General features: G+C 43.8%; 1 protein-coding gene across 1 annotated transcript in view; it reads right to left on the reverse strand.

The window, feature by feature from the left end:
* Positions 1-12,597, reverse strand: part of LOC147121625 (uncharacterized) — a 273,615-nt gene extending 261,018 nt beyond the window's left edge. Inside the window, 1 exon segment of the mRNA XM_085982020.1 lies at positions 12,409-12,597. The gene's annotated coding sequence lies outside the window, so the exon portion shown is untranslated.
* Positions 12,598-12,884: the final 287 nt, after the last annotated feature.

Here is a 12,884-nt window from a genome sequence, read left to right on the forward strand (position 1 = left end):
GAGGCCCTTAACTACTATTTAAGTGTCTTAACTACCTCTCCCGACTGATGGAGGTGGGGCCAAATCACACCCATCAAACCCGCCTCTGACAAAATTGCGCAGAGGCGGGTAGGAGGTGGGTTCTGAACCCGCCCTCAGTTTTTGCCATTTTGCCAACTGTCTCGCCTCCTCGGGGCTGGGAAAATCACCCCCTTATACTTCAAATCCCTTGCAATAAAGGCAAACATACCATTTGCCTACCTAATTGCTTGCTGTACCTGCCTGTCAACTTTTTGTGATTTGTTTACAAGAACACCCAAATCTCTCTCAATACCAAAATTTACTAGTCACTCACCTTTTAAAAAATATTCTGCTTTTCCATTCTTCCTACTAAAGTGGATAATTTCACACTTCTCCACATTATACACTATCTGCCACCTCCTTGCCCAATCACTTCACTGGTTTATATCCCTTTGCAGGCTCTTTATGTACTTCTCACAGCTTTCTTTTCCACCTAGCTTTGTATCATCAGCAAACTTGGATACATTACACTCAATCCCCTCATCTAAATCATTGATATAGATTGTAAATAGCGGAGGCCTAAGCACTGATCCTTGCGGTACCCCACTAGTTACAGCCTGCCATCCCGATAATGACCCATTTATTTCTACTCTCTGTTTTCTGTCCGTTAACCAATCCTCAATCCATGCTAATATATTACCCCCAATCCCATGAGCCCTAATCTTGTGTAATAATTCTTGTGTGGCACCTTATCGAATGCCTTCTGAAAATCCAAATATATTACAACCACTGCTTCCCCCTTATCTACCCTGCTAGTTACACCCTCAAAAAACTCTAATTGATTTGTCAAACACGATTTCCCTTTCATAAAACAGTGTTGACTCTGCCTAATCATATTGTGATTTTCTAAGAGTCCTGATACCACGTCCTTAATAATAGATTCCAGCATTTTCCCTTCTACTGGTGTCAGGCTAGCTGGCCTGTAGTTCCCTGTTTTCTCTCTCCCTCCTTTCTTGAATGGCAGGGTTACATTTGCTACCTTTCAATCCGCGGGGACCATTCGAGAATCTAGGGAATCCTGGAAAATCAAAACCAATGCAGCCACTATCTCTACAGCCACCTCTTTTAAAACTCTGGGGTGTTCGCCATCAGGTGCATGGGATTTGTCAGCATTTAGTCCCATTAATTTCTCCAGTACTTATTCTTTGTGAATATTAATTACTTTAAGTTCCTCAAGTAACATTCGCGGCACACAAGTACCAGGCAATGACCATCTCCAACAAGAGAGTCTAACCACCGCCCCTTGACATTCAACGGGATTACCATCGCCGAGTCCCCCACCATTAACATCCTGGGGGGTCACCATTGACCAGAAACTTAACTGGACTAGCCATATAAATACTGTGACTACAAGAGCAGGTCAGAGGCTGGGTATTCTGCGGTGAGTGACTCACCTCCTGACTCCCCAAAGCTTTTCCACCGTCTACAAGGCACAAGTCAGGAGTGTGATGGAATACCCTCCACTTGCCTGGATGAATGCAGCTCCAGCAACACTCAAGAAGCTCGACATCATCCAGGACAAAGTAGCCTACTTGATTGTCACCCCATCCACCACCTTAAACATTCACTCGCTTCACCACCGGCATACCGTGGCTGCAGTGTGTACCATCTACAAGATGCACTGCAACAACTTGCCAAGGCTTCTTCGACAGCACCTCCCAAACCGGCGACCTCTACCACCTAGAAGGAAATGGGCAGCAGGCGCATGGGAACAACACTATCTGCAAGTTCCCCTCCAAGTCATACACCATCCTGACTTGGAAATATACCACTGTTCCTTCATCGCCGCTGGGTCAAAACCCTGGAACTCCCTCCCTAACAGCACTGTGGAAGTACCTTCACTTCATGGATTGCAGTGGTTCAAAAAGGCGGCTCACCACCACCTTCTCAAGGGCAATTAGGGATGGGCAATAAATGCGATGTCCACATCCCATGAATTTAAAAAAAACTCTCATTAGACTCTTGGTTCCCCACAATTTCCAGTATGTTCTTTGTATCTTCCACTGTGAAGACTGACAAAAATATTTGTTTAACGTCTCTGCCATTTCCTTATTCCCCATTATAATTTCTCCTGTCTCTGCCTCTAAGGGACCCATGATTACTTTTGCTAATCTCTTCCTTCTTATATACTTGTAAACGCTCTAACAATCTGTTTTTATATTTCTTGCTAATTTACTCTCATTCTATTTTCTCCGTCTTTATCAATTTCTTGGTCATCCTTTGCTGAATTTTAAAACCCTCCCAATCCTCAGGCTTACAACTCTTATTGGCCACATTGTAAGCCTCTTCTTTTAATCTAATACTATCTTTAACTTCTCTAGTTAGCCATGGCTGTACCACTTTTCCAGTAGTGTTTATTCCTCAAGGGAATGTATATTCATTGAGAATTATGAATTATTTCTTTAAATGTTTGCCACTGCTTATCTACCATCATATCTTTTAATCTAATTTTCCGATCTACCTCAGCCAACTTGTCCCTCATACCTCCGTAATTGGCTTTGTTTAAATTTAAGACCCTAGTTTCAGACTTAACCACATCACTCTCAAACTTAATATGAAATTCTATCATATTATGATCACTCTTACCCAGAGGATCCTTTACTACAAGATTACTAATTAACCCTGTCTCATTACACAATACTTGATCTAACATAGCCTGTTCCCTAGTTGGGTCACTGTTGTGGGGGTATGCTTTCTCGGTTCTGGCAGCCCTCTGGTACCTCACGCAAGTGGCAATTCTTCCTGTGTGTACCCGGATTGTGACTATGTGACCATAGGTGGTGTACACCATTTCTCTGGGGTTTTCACTGGTTTCCTGCTGAAGTGACAGTGGGAGATCAGTGGCAGTCCTGCAGAATTCCAGGGTCATCAATGAGCAGGAAGAAAAAAGGAGGGGGAAAAGTGAATATAGATAGAGAGGGGAAAAGGTAGAAAGAAAAACAGAACTGAAGTATGAAAAAGTAGCAATAATGATCACATAAGCTTTGCAGATTTCTTTTTGTGTCTGACATGCTTGGAAATGCATTCTTGTACAAAGATTGAGAACCCATGCATTAGAAGATTAAAGGAGCTGCTAGGATTAGCTTTAATGCAGCAATATTAAGCCTATAGAACTAAAAGAAAACATTTAAAACACAATATTATATAAAAATAAAAATCAGAACACTTGTGAACTCTGCTTCTCCCATCATCCCTATTTTCCTCATTCTACCTGTTTCATTTTTAAAAGATGAATTTCACTTTTCTCCCCCTCCTAAAGTAATCTGTCCCATTTTTTCCAACTTTACTTTTCTAATATTGCTTTACTTCTCTTGCTTCCTCTGCATGGCCACCACTGTCCACTTTGGAGGTGAGAGCAAGATTTAAAAGAGCACAAATTTATTGGCAGAACCCTGGCTTTTTAACCATTGAAACACTGAAGACGGACATGCTCACTTCATAACAGGTCAATCGTTGAAGCGGTTTGTAAATAAAACATTGAAAAGGCTGCCAAATTAATGTACTCAGCAGCAGCCCCACGTGAAGGTGCTGGAAGAATTCAACCTAATCAGATTGTTTTGTTATTTTTTTCATTTGAAGGAAACAATAAATTTCCAAGCCATTACAGGACTAATTATTAGGGGATACAAATGGATTGGCAATACTGTGTGGTAGGAGGAGGGATGACACACAAATGTGCAATGTGAAAGCCCTTGCACTCTTCATCTCCTGGTGTCTTCAGTGAGCATCTTGGAGGTAATCACATATATAGAGGGGGGAAGGCACTGCAGAGCTACCAACTGAATTTGTTCTCTCACAAACCTCCCCCTTCCCCTTCCTCCCCCTTCCCCCCGTCGCTCTCTCTCTTAACCCCAGTCTCTCGCTCTCTCTCTTCCCCCAGTCTCTCGCTCTCTCTCTTCCCCCCAGTCTCTCGCTCTCTCTCTTCCCCCGTCTCTCGCTCTCTCTCTTCCCCGCAGTCTCTCGCTCTCTCTCTTACCCCCAGTCTCTCGCTCTCTCTCTTACCCCCAGTCTCTCGCTCTCTCTCTTCCCCCCAGTCTCTCGCTCTCTCTCTCTCTTCCAACAACAACATGCCCTCAAAAAAGCCTCGGCACCGCCGGGCACCCCCAGCTAGTAAAAGTATAATTTTACTGGGTCCATACTTGCACAAACAGCATTTAACTGGAATCCTACCAAGCGGATTTTCAAAATGGTGGCCAGTTACCTTAGGAGGAAAAAAAGATGGGAAAAAAGCACTCACTGTGACATAATAAGATTTTCTGTCTTTAGTTTTATATAGTTTTGCGGAGCTAGGGTTAAAACGGAGGCTGCTTTCTCTATTCTAGATGCAAAACGGGGAACAAAGACATCGGGCTGGATTTTGATTCTGGAGGCGTGTAGGAGGCGGGACTACAACTTTCGGGGTTGTAGTCCCGCTTCCATCGAGTTGTAGCCAACCCACGCGATTTTCACTTGATTGATCTTGTTGAGCCCGCCCAGCGGGCTCAGCAGGCCAATTAAGGGCCACCCGGCAACAGGTGACGTCACAGATTGACATTTCATCTGTCAAGAGCTTTTGACAGATGAAATATCAGTGTTTGACAGCTCTTTGAAGCTGTCAAACACTGACAATCTGTACACTAAGTTAATTCCTTCCGCTCAGGCTGATTTAGAGATCTCTCCAGAACAGAAAGCTGAATGCTGCAACTTTTGACAGCTCGCGGTCATTCTGCTTTCTGTGCCGGTGATATGAGAGACTCCCGAGACCTGAAGGAAGGAAGGCTATAAAAGGTAAGTAAAACTTCTTTAAACACTTTACACACACCAAACACACTTACCTCTTCACTCATGCACCCATCGCTCACCTGAACATCTCGAACCCTCCAAGTCCTTCAGCCCGACGGCCCGCCTCACTAACTTGGCGTGGTTTGGAGCCGTCGGGAATCCCACACTTTGGGAATAAAAATAGGGATTAGGCTAAAAACTGCCTGTTAACTACCTGTTAACAGGCAGTTAATTGGCACTAATCCCCTTCCCACCTCGGGGAGGTGGGTCCCAGCACAGGTTGGGTATCCACCTCCTTTGAAACTGGCATGGAGGCGGGTTGGGGGCGGATGGGTTCGTGCCCCCCGATTTTGAGATTTTAACCCCCCACATGCCTCCAATCCCGCCTCCACGGCCCAATGAAAATCTTGCCCATCCAATCTGTGTGAACCAGGTAGGAGAGAAAGGAGTCCTTTTATGGCTGAAGCAGCAACAACAAGAACATGCATTCACAAAGCGCCTTTAATGATGTAAACCATCCCAATGTGCTTCACAGGAGCATTATCAAACAAAATTTGATGCAGAGCCACATAAGGAGATATTAGGACAGATGGCCAAAAGCTTCGTCAAAGAGGTAGGTTTTAAGAAACGTCTTAAAGAAAGGAGAAAGAGGTAGAAAGGCGGAGAGGTTTAGGGAAGGAATTACAGAGCTTAAGGCCTAGGCAGCTGAAGACACGGCTGTCAATGGTGGAGCGATTATTATTGGCAAACGATGATGTAGAGTAGCAATGGGAAGCATTTAAAACGGTGTTCAACAGAGTCCAGGAAAAATATATTCCGCTAAAAAACAACAAGCTAAACAATAATGAGACACTGTGGATGAATAAAGCCATATGAGAAAAATTGAGGGTAAGGAAAGAGGGATACATTAAATAGATGGACAGCAGGGGAGGGCATGATAAGGGCGAATACGAAGAGATTAGGAGAGAAGGCAAAAAAACAATTAGGAAGGCAAAGAGGAACTACGAAATTAAATTATCAAGGAACATAAAACAAAATAGTAAAATATTTTACAGGCACGTAAATAAAAAAAAGGTCAGGATGGGAATAGGGCCACTAAGGGATGGATAGGATAATACCACAGGCAGCGATAGAGAGGTCGCAGAGATATTAAATAATTATTTTGCTTCAGTATTTACCAGGGAGATAGAACTGGTGGAGATAACATTGGATGATGAAATTAGTAATGAGGTAATGGCATTTCAAATAAAACAAGGAGATATATTAAATAAACTAATGAAACTCAAAGAGGATAAAACCCCTGGTCCGGACGGATTACATCCGGGCATTTTAAAAGAATCTAGGGAAGTTATAGCAGAGGCATTACTACACATATTTAGTAAGTCATTAGAAAAAGGTGTAGTGCCAGAGGACTGGTGGATAGCTAACGTAAATGCCTATATTTAAGAAGGGAGATAGAACATGTCCAGGGAACTATAGACCAGTCAGCTTAACATCGGTGGTAGGAAAAATAATGGATACCCACTAAAGGCTAAAATGGAAGAACATCTAGAAACCAAAAATATAATAGTCAGCATGGATTTCAAAAGGGAAAGTCTTGCTTGACCAACCTCATTGAATTTTTGAAGAGGTAACAGTGAAAGTAGACAAGAGAAATGCAGTAGATGTAATCCATCTAGATTTTTCAAAAGGCTTTCGATAAGGTACCCCAAAAGAGTGATGAACAAGGTCAGAGAATGCGGAGTCAGGGGACAAGTAGCAGAATGGATAGCTAGCTGGCTTCAAGACAAAAAGCAGAGAGTAGGAGTAAAGGGTAGCTATTCACAGTGGCAGAAGGTGGGTAGTGGTGTTCCACAAGGATCAATGCTGGGACCACTGCTGTTCACAATTTATATTAACGATTTAGACTTTGGAATCATAAGCACAATTTCTAAATTTGCGGATGACACCAAATTGTGGGGGGGGATAGTCAACACTGAGGAGGACTGCAACAAATTAAATGAAGACATTAATAAACTTGCAGAATGGGCATATAATTGGCAAATGAAATTCAACACAGATAATTGTGAGGTATCATATTTTGGTAAGAAAAAATAGGGAGGTCACATATTACTTGGAAAATAAGAATCTAAATGGGGTAGAGGAGCAAAGGGATCTCGGAGTACAAATACACAAATCACTAAAAGTATCGACACAGGTTAATGAGGCTATAAAAAGGCAAACCAAGCACTAGGGTTTATTTCTAGAGGGATAGAATTGAAAAGTAGGGAAGTTATGCTAAACTTGTATCAAACCTTGGTTAGACCACACTTGGGAGTACTACATACAATTCTGGTCGCCATATTATAAAAAGGATATAGAAGCACTGGAGAGGTTGCACAAGGATTGATACCAGAAATGCGAGGGTATACCTATCAGGAAAGGATGAAGAGGCTGGGTCTCTTTTCTCTTGAAAAAAGGCTGAGGGGTGACCTAATAGAGGTCTTTAAAATCATGAAAGGTGTTAATAGAGTAAATACAGAAAGAATGTTTCCACTTGTAGGGAAGAATAAAACTAGAGGCCATCAATATAAGATACTCACCAAGAAATCAAATAGGGAATTCAGAAGAAACTTCTTCACCCAGAGAATGGTGAGAATGTGGAACTCGCTACCACAGGGAGTGGTTGAAGCAAATAGTATAGATGCATTTAAGGGGAGGCTAGATAAGCATATGAGGGAGAGGGAATAGAGGGTTATGCTGATAGGGTTAGATGAGGAAAGATGGGAGGAGGCTCGAGTGGAGCATAAACGCCGGCATGGACTGGTTGGGCCGAATGGCCTGTTTCTGTCCTATGATTAAAATCGGGGATGTGCAAGAGGCAAGAATTGGAGGAGCGCAGAGATTTCGGAGGGTTGTGGGGCTGAAGGAGGTTACAGAGATAGGGAGGGGCGAGGCCATGGAGGGATTTGAAAACAAGGAAGAGAATTTTAAAATCGAGGCGTTGCCAGGCCAGGATTCAATGTAGGTCAGCAAGGCCAGGATTCAATGTAGGTCAGCGAGCACAGGGGTGACGGGTGGACGGGACTGGTGTAAGTTAGGCTACGGGCAGCAGAGTTTTGGATGAGCTCCAGTTTACGGAGGGTGCAAGGTGGGAGGCCGGCCAGGGGAGCATTGGAATAGTCGAGTCTAGAGGTAACACAAGCACGGAGGAGGGTTTCAGCAGCAGATCAGCTGAGGCAGGGGCGGTGATGGGCAATGTTACGGAGGTGGAAGTAGGTGGTCTTAGTGATGAAGTGTAGATGTGCTCATCTTGGGTTCAAATACGACACTAAGGTTGCAAACAGTCTGGTTCAGACTCAGACAGATGCCAGGGAGAGGGATGGAGTTGGTGGCTAGGGAACGGTGTTTGCGGCGGGGACTGAAGACAATGGCTTCGGTCTTTGCAATATTTAGTTGGAGGAAATTTCTGCTCATCCAGTATTTAGAGATAGTAATTTTCGGGTTGGCAGGCAGTAACTAGTGGGGTACTGCAAGAATCAGTGCTTGGTCCTCAGCTATTCACAATCTATATCAATGATTTGGATGAGGGGACCAAATGTAACATATCCAAGTTTGCTGATGATACAAAGCTAGTTGGGAATGTAAGTTGTGAGGAAGGATGCAAAGAGGCTTCAAGGGGATATAGACAGGCAAGAACATGGCAAATGGAATATAAATGTGGAGAAATGTGAAGTTATCCACTTTGGTAAGAAAAATAGAAAAGCAGAGTATTTTTTAAATGGTGAGAGATTGGGAAATGTTGGTGTTCAGAGGGACCTGGGTGTCCTTTTACACAAATCACTGAAAGTTAACATGCAGGTACAGCAAGCAATTAGGAAAGCAAATGGTATTTTGGCCTTTATTACAAGAGGATTTGAGTATACAGTAAATACGTCTTTCTGCAATTATATGGGACCCTGGTGAGACCAAACCTGGGGTACTTTGTACAGTTTTGGTCTCCTTACCTAAGGAAGGATATACTTACCATAGAGGGAGTGTAATGAAGGTTCACCAGACTGATTCCTGGGATGGGGGGGGAATTGTGCTAGAAGAAATTGAGTAGACTAGGCCTATATTCTCTAGAGTTTAGAAGAATGAGAGGTGATATCACTGAAACATACAAAATTCTTACAGGGCTTAACAGGGTAGATGCAAGGAGGATGTTTCCCCTGGCTGGGGAGTCTAGAACCAGGGGTCACAGTCTCAAAATAAGGGGGTGGCCATTTTGGACTGAGATGAGGAGAAACTTCTTCACTCAGAGGGTTGTGAGTCTTTGGAATTCTCTACAACAGAGGGCTGTGGAGGCTCAGTCGTTGAGTATATTCAAGACAGAGATCGATAGATTTTTGGATATTAAGGGAATCAAGGGATATGGGGATAGTGCAGGAAAGTGGAGATGAGGTAGAAGATCAGTCATGATCTCACTGAATGGCGGAGCAGGCTCAAGGGACCAAATGGCCTACCCCTGCTCCTATTTCTTATGTTCTTATGTTGGAGAGAGGTGATGGTGAGCTGGGTGTTGTCAGCGTACATGTGGAAACTGACTAAATTAATAACATTCAGGTGTGTAAGTTTCAGGCGTCCAAAATGCTGCAATTCATTTGTCTAACAAACTATGGGCTAGAAATTCATCTCAGACGGTGCTGCCAAACAGGTGATATCAGAACGGCTGCCCGTTATAGGTAGTGCCTGATATTCACTTCCATTAGTCTATATCAGGTGCTGTGTATAACGGGCGGGCAATCAGATACCGCTGATGTTGCACCATTGCCTGAGATGAATTTCTAAGCCTATAATGTTTCAACAAAACGTCAAGAACTATATGCAGCAATCCCAATTCATGGTACTATTTTTAATGCATAGTATCAATATGGTGCAACATGGTATAATTTCAGCAATTTGTGAACAATCTAAAGCTACAGAGTGATCCCCTAATGGCATTAGAAAATTGCAGCCAACAAATCAGCGAAAGCTTTATAAATGGGGATTAAAAAGCCAAAACACTGAAATTGCTGGAAACACACTTGCTACATCTGTGAAGAGAACAGACCAGTTAACAGTTCAGGCATGACACTGCATTAGAATCTTTCATCCTCTGCTGAAAGATTACACCTGAAAAATTAACTTGTCTATTTTTTGTAAATAAGGTATTTGTATGTACAGTATATTTACAGCAAAGGTATAATTTTGAAAAGGTAAACTTGTAAGCAATAACTATTTACCTGATGCAAGTTCCTGTAAAATATAGATTGTTGGTTGAGCTCACTATAGAGTATTGGACCCAAGGGTCCATTTGCCGTGTCAATTTGTACCTGCCCGATTTGAAGAGCCTGGTTTTGACTGCCGCTGGACAAACTTTGAAATAAGGCAGGATTGGTTAGCAGGGTCTGTTTTGGATCCAGAGCCATTTTACTTTGGCTCATATTCTCAAAGTAGTCTGTGCTTGACATGCTACTGTTTCCAGAATAATGCATTGGTACAAACTGCTTTGTCAAAAGGTCATTATTGTAATCCACCCATCTTTGGACAGTGATAAAAGCAGTTATATCAGGATCAGTACCAACAACAGATTCTACGCCAGCAGATACTCGAGGTGTCTGTTGAGGCACATAGTCCTTGTCCTGTGGAACATCTGATGACATTTCAGGTTGTTTATAGCAAACAGTTGCCACAAAAAACTACACTTGTAGAGACATTCTCAGTCTTGGTCTACATTCTCTGAAGTTCACTGGCCACCACTAACAGCTCGGATGGGTTTAACTATAGCAGAGTCTTCACATTAGCTGTAAAAATAGCACTGCAATCATTTTCATGGTCCAACAATTAATATCATCAGTATATATACTCGCCATTTTTGCACTAGAGAGTAGAAGTTTATTTTATTAGTACGTTACATTCTTGGCTTATTTATTCACATATTACTGAATAACTTATGGTATTTAGGGAGTGCCTATGTAATTGCAGTGCAGTAAATATCAATAAGCTGTTTACATGACATTACATCAGTATAATATTTTAGGCTAAAGTAGTAAAGATTGAATATTTTATTTTATCATAAGTTGAAGTCCAAAGTAATTAGGATTTTTGTTTAAACTTGCTTATTCTACAACTTCTTTCACTTTTGCAAAGTCAGCTGTTGCTCCTCCTATTGAACGACTAAAAATTGAAAATAAGCCACAAAAACGGGGCGATTTTTTTCCTGGAGTGAGAGATTATGGCTGAAGTCTTTGTAATGTCAGCTTTAAATTCAATTCTACAATTAAATTGTTAACTACTGCCTCAAAGCAGGGTCTGAACGAATATCATGCTGTGTGTTTACTTGTGCCTAGTAATCGCAGGCAATTTTCTAACCCTAACTCATGAAACAAAGCCAATATTTTATTTAATTTAGTGATTTTTGGTAACGCTCAAAATACTTGCACAAGAGAAGTTAGGCGGCGTCAATGGCAGGTCGTGATGGCGCTTTGTGGCGGTACCACCGGTTGTCCCTTACATATAGATATATACATAAATCCCTTTAACTTACCTAACTGTATGTACTTAACTTACTTCTGTATGTATAACTTACCTGTTGGGGCCGTTGCCCCTTTAACTTACCTGTTGGGCCGTTGCCCCTTTAAGAGGCGACATAACGCGCTGGACGTCACGCATCACGTGACGCACGCGTGCCGGCCGCCGGCCCGACTCAGTCTTCCAAGACGGCCGCCGGCACAGCCCGGCCTAGCGTCTTCGGCCTCAACAGCCAGCCGACAGGAGCGACGCAATCTTCCGCTCCCGCGGCAAGCACCGGCACAGCCCGGCCTCGCGACCTCGGCCTCAACGGCCAGCGACGCGGTCACGTGACTGCCCCAAGCACGGGCAAACGTGACAATGCGCATCACGTGACGCCCTAAGCGCGGGAAACGCGAACAACATGATGACGTCACAACACAAACGCGATGACGTCATCACGCTCTCCACAGGACTGCAAACTCTGTCCTCGTGGAGTCCCCGCTGGGACAAGACCTATACCACGGTGTGCCTACAGTCAGCCATCTTACCTGCCATCTTACCTGATGTAATTAGTCTGTTCCTGTAAATAAACAACTTGTTAATAGTTCGTCGAAGTCAAACTCTCTTATTTAGTGGCGATCTACACGAACCGCTACAGCTTTCCATTTACAAAATGCAGATTTGTGGGGTTTTATATGTAAGTCCTGTTATCTAAACCTACACTCTCGACAACAGCTTATCACACCAGAAGGACAGCTTCAAATTTGAGTCTTTCCAGTGGGTGGAAGACAAGGTAATTTGACACCACGATGGCAAAGTAAGTTAATTTTCAACTTCCCTCATCATTCCTCCAGTGTCAGGGAAAGAACTCTGAGTGAAGGAAACTCCAAGTTATACTTTGTAAGCATCGACTGGGGAGAGTGGGAGAGTTGCACCGACAATACTGAGGGAACAGCTTGGAAGAACATTGAGCATCCCCTCGGACCCAAAGACCGCTGACCCCACCCACCCCTCAGTCAATCTGCACTCCCCGGCCGCAGCGGGCCCCGCTGACCTCCCCCTGACCCCGCTCACCCGTCAGTCAATCTCCGCTCCGCTCCCGCCGGCCCGGCCAGCTAGCTCTTGCGCTCCCAAACATGCCCTCCGGTAGCTAGGAGACGGGCCGCGCCGCCTACGTCAAGGCGACCGTGCGTCGCCTCCCGCGCTCCAGCCCCGCGGCCCGCAACCGCCGACAGGGCGGGTGAGAAGGTGCTAGGTGGGTGATCAACAGGCTGCCTGTGCTGGGGGAGCACAGCCGCACAAGTCACACGGGAGTATTATCTAAACATTGTTGGCAGAGTCAAGTTCAGTAATTCGCCCCATTGAAGTTATCACCCCGATATTCGACTCTGGGAAGCATCACACTGAGGCCAATATTGTACCCATACACAGCATCACACTGAGACACATACTGTACCCATACAGCATCACACTGAGACACATACTGTACCCATACACAGCATCACACTGAGACACATACTGTACCCAGACACAGCATCACACTGAGACAC

The sequence above is a fragment of the Somniosus microcephalus genome, chromosome 3 (assembly GCF_052327205.1).
Source record: "Somniosus microcephalus isolate GS21.2 chromosome 3, FLI_Smic_1.0, whole genome shotgun sequence".
Lineage (NCBI taxonomy): Eukaryota > Metazoa > Chordata > Chondrichthyes > Squaliformes > Somniosidae > Somniosus > Somniosus microcephalus.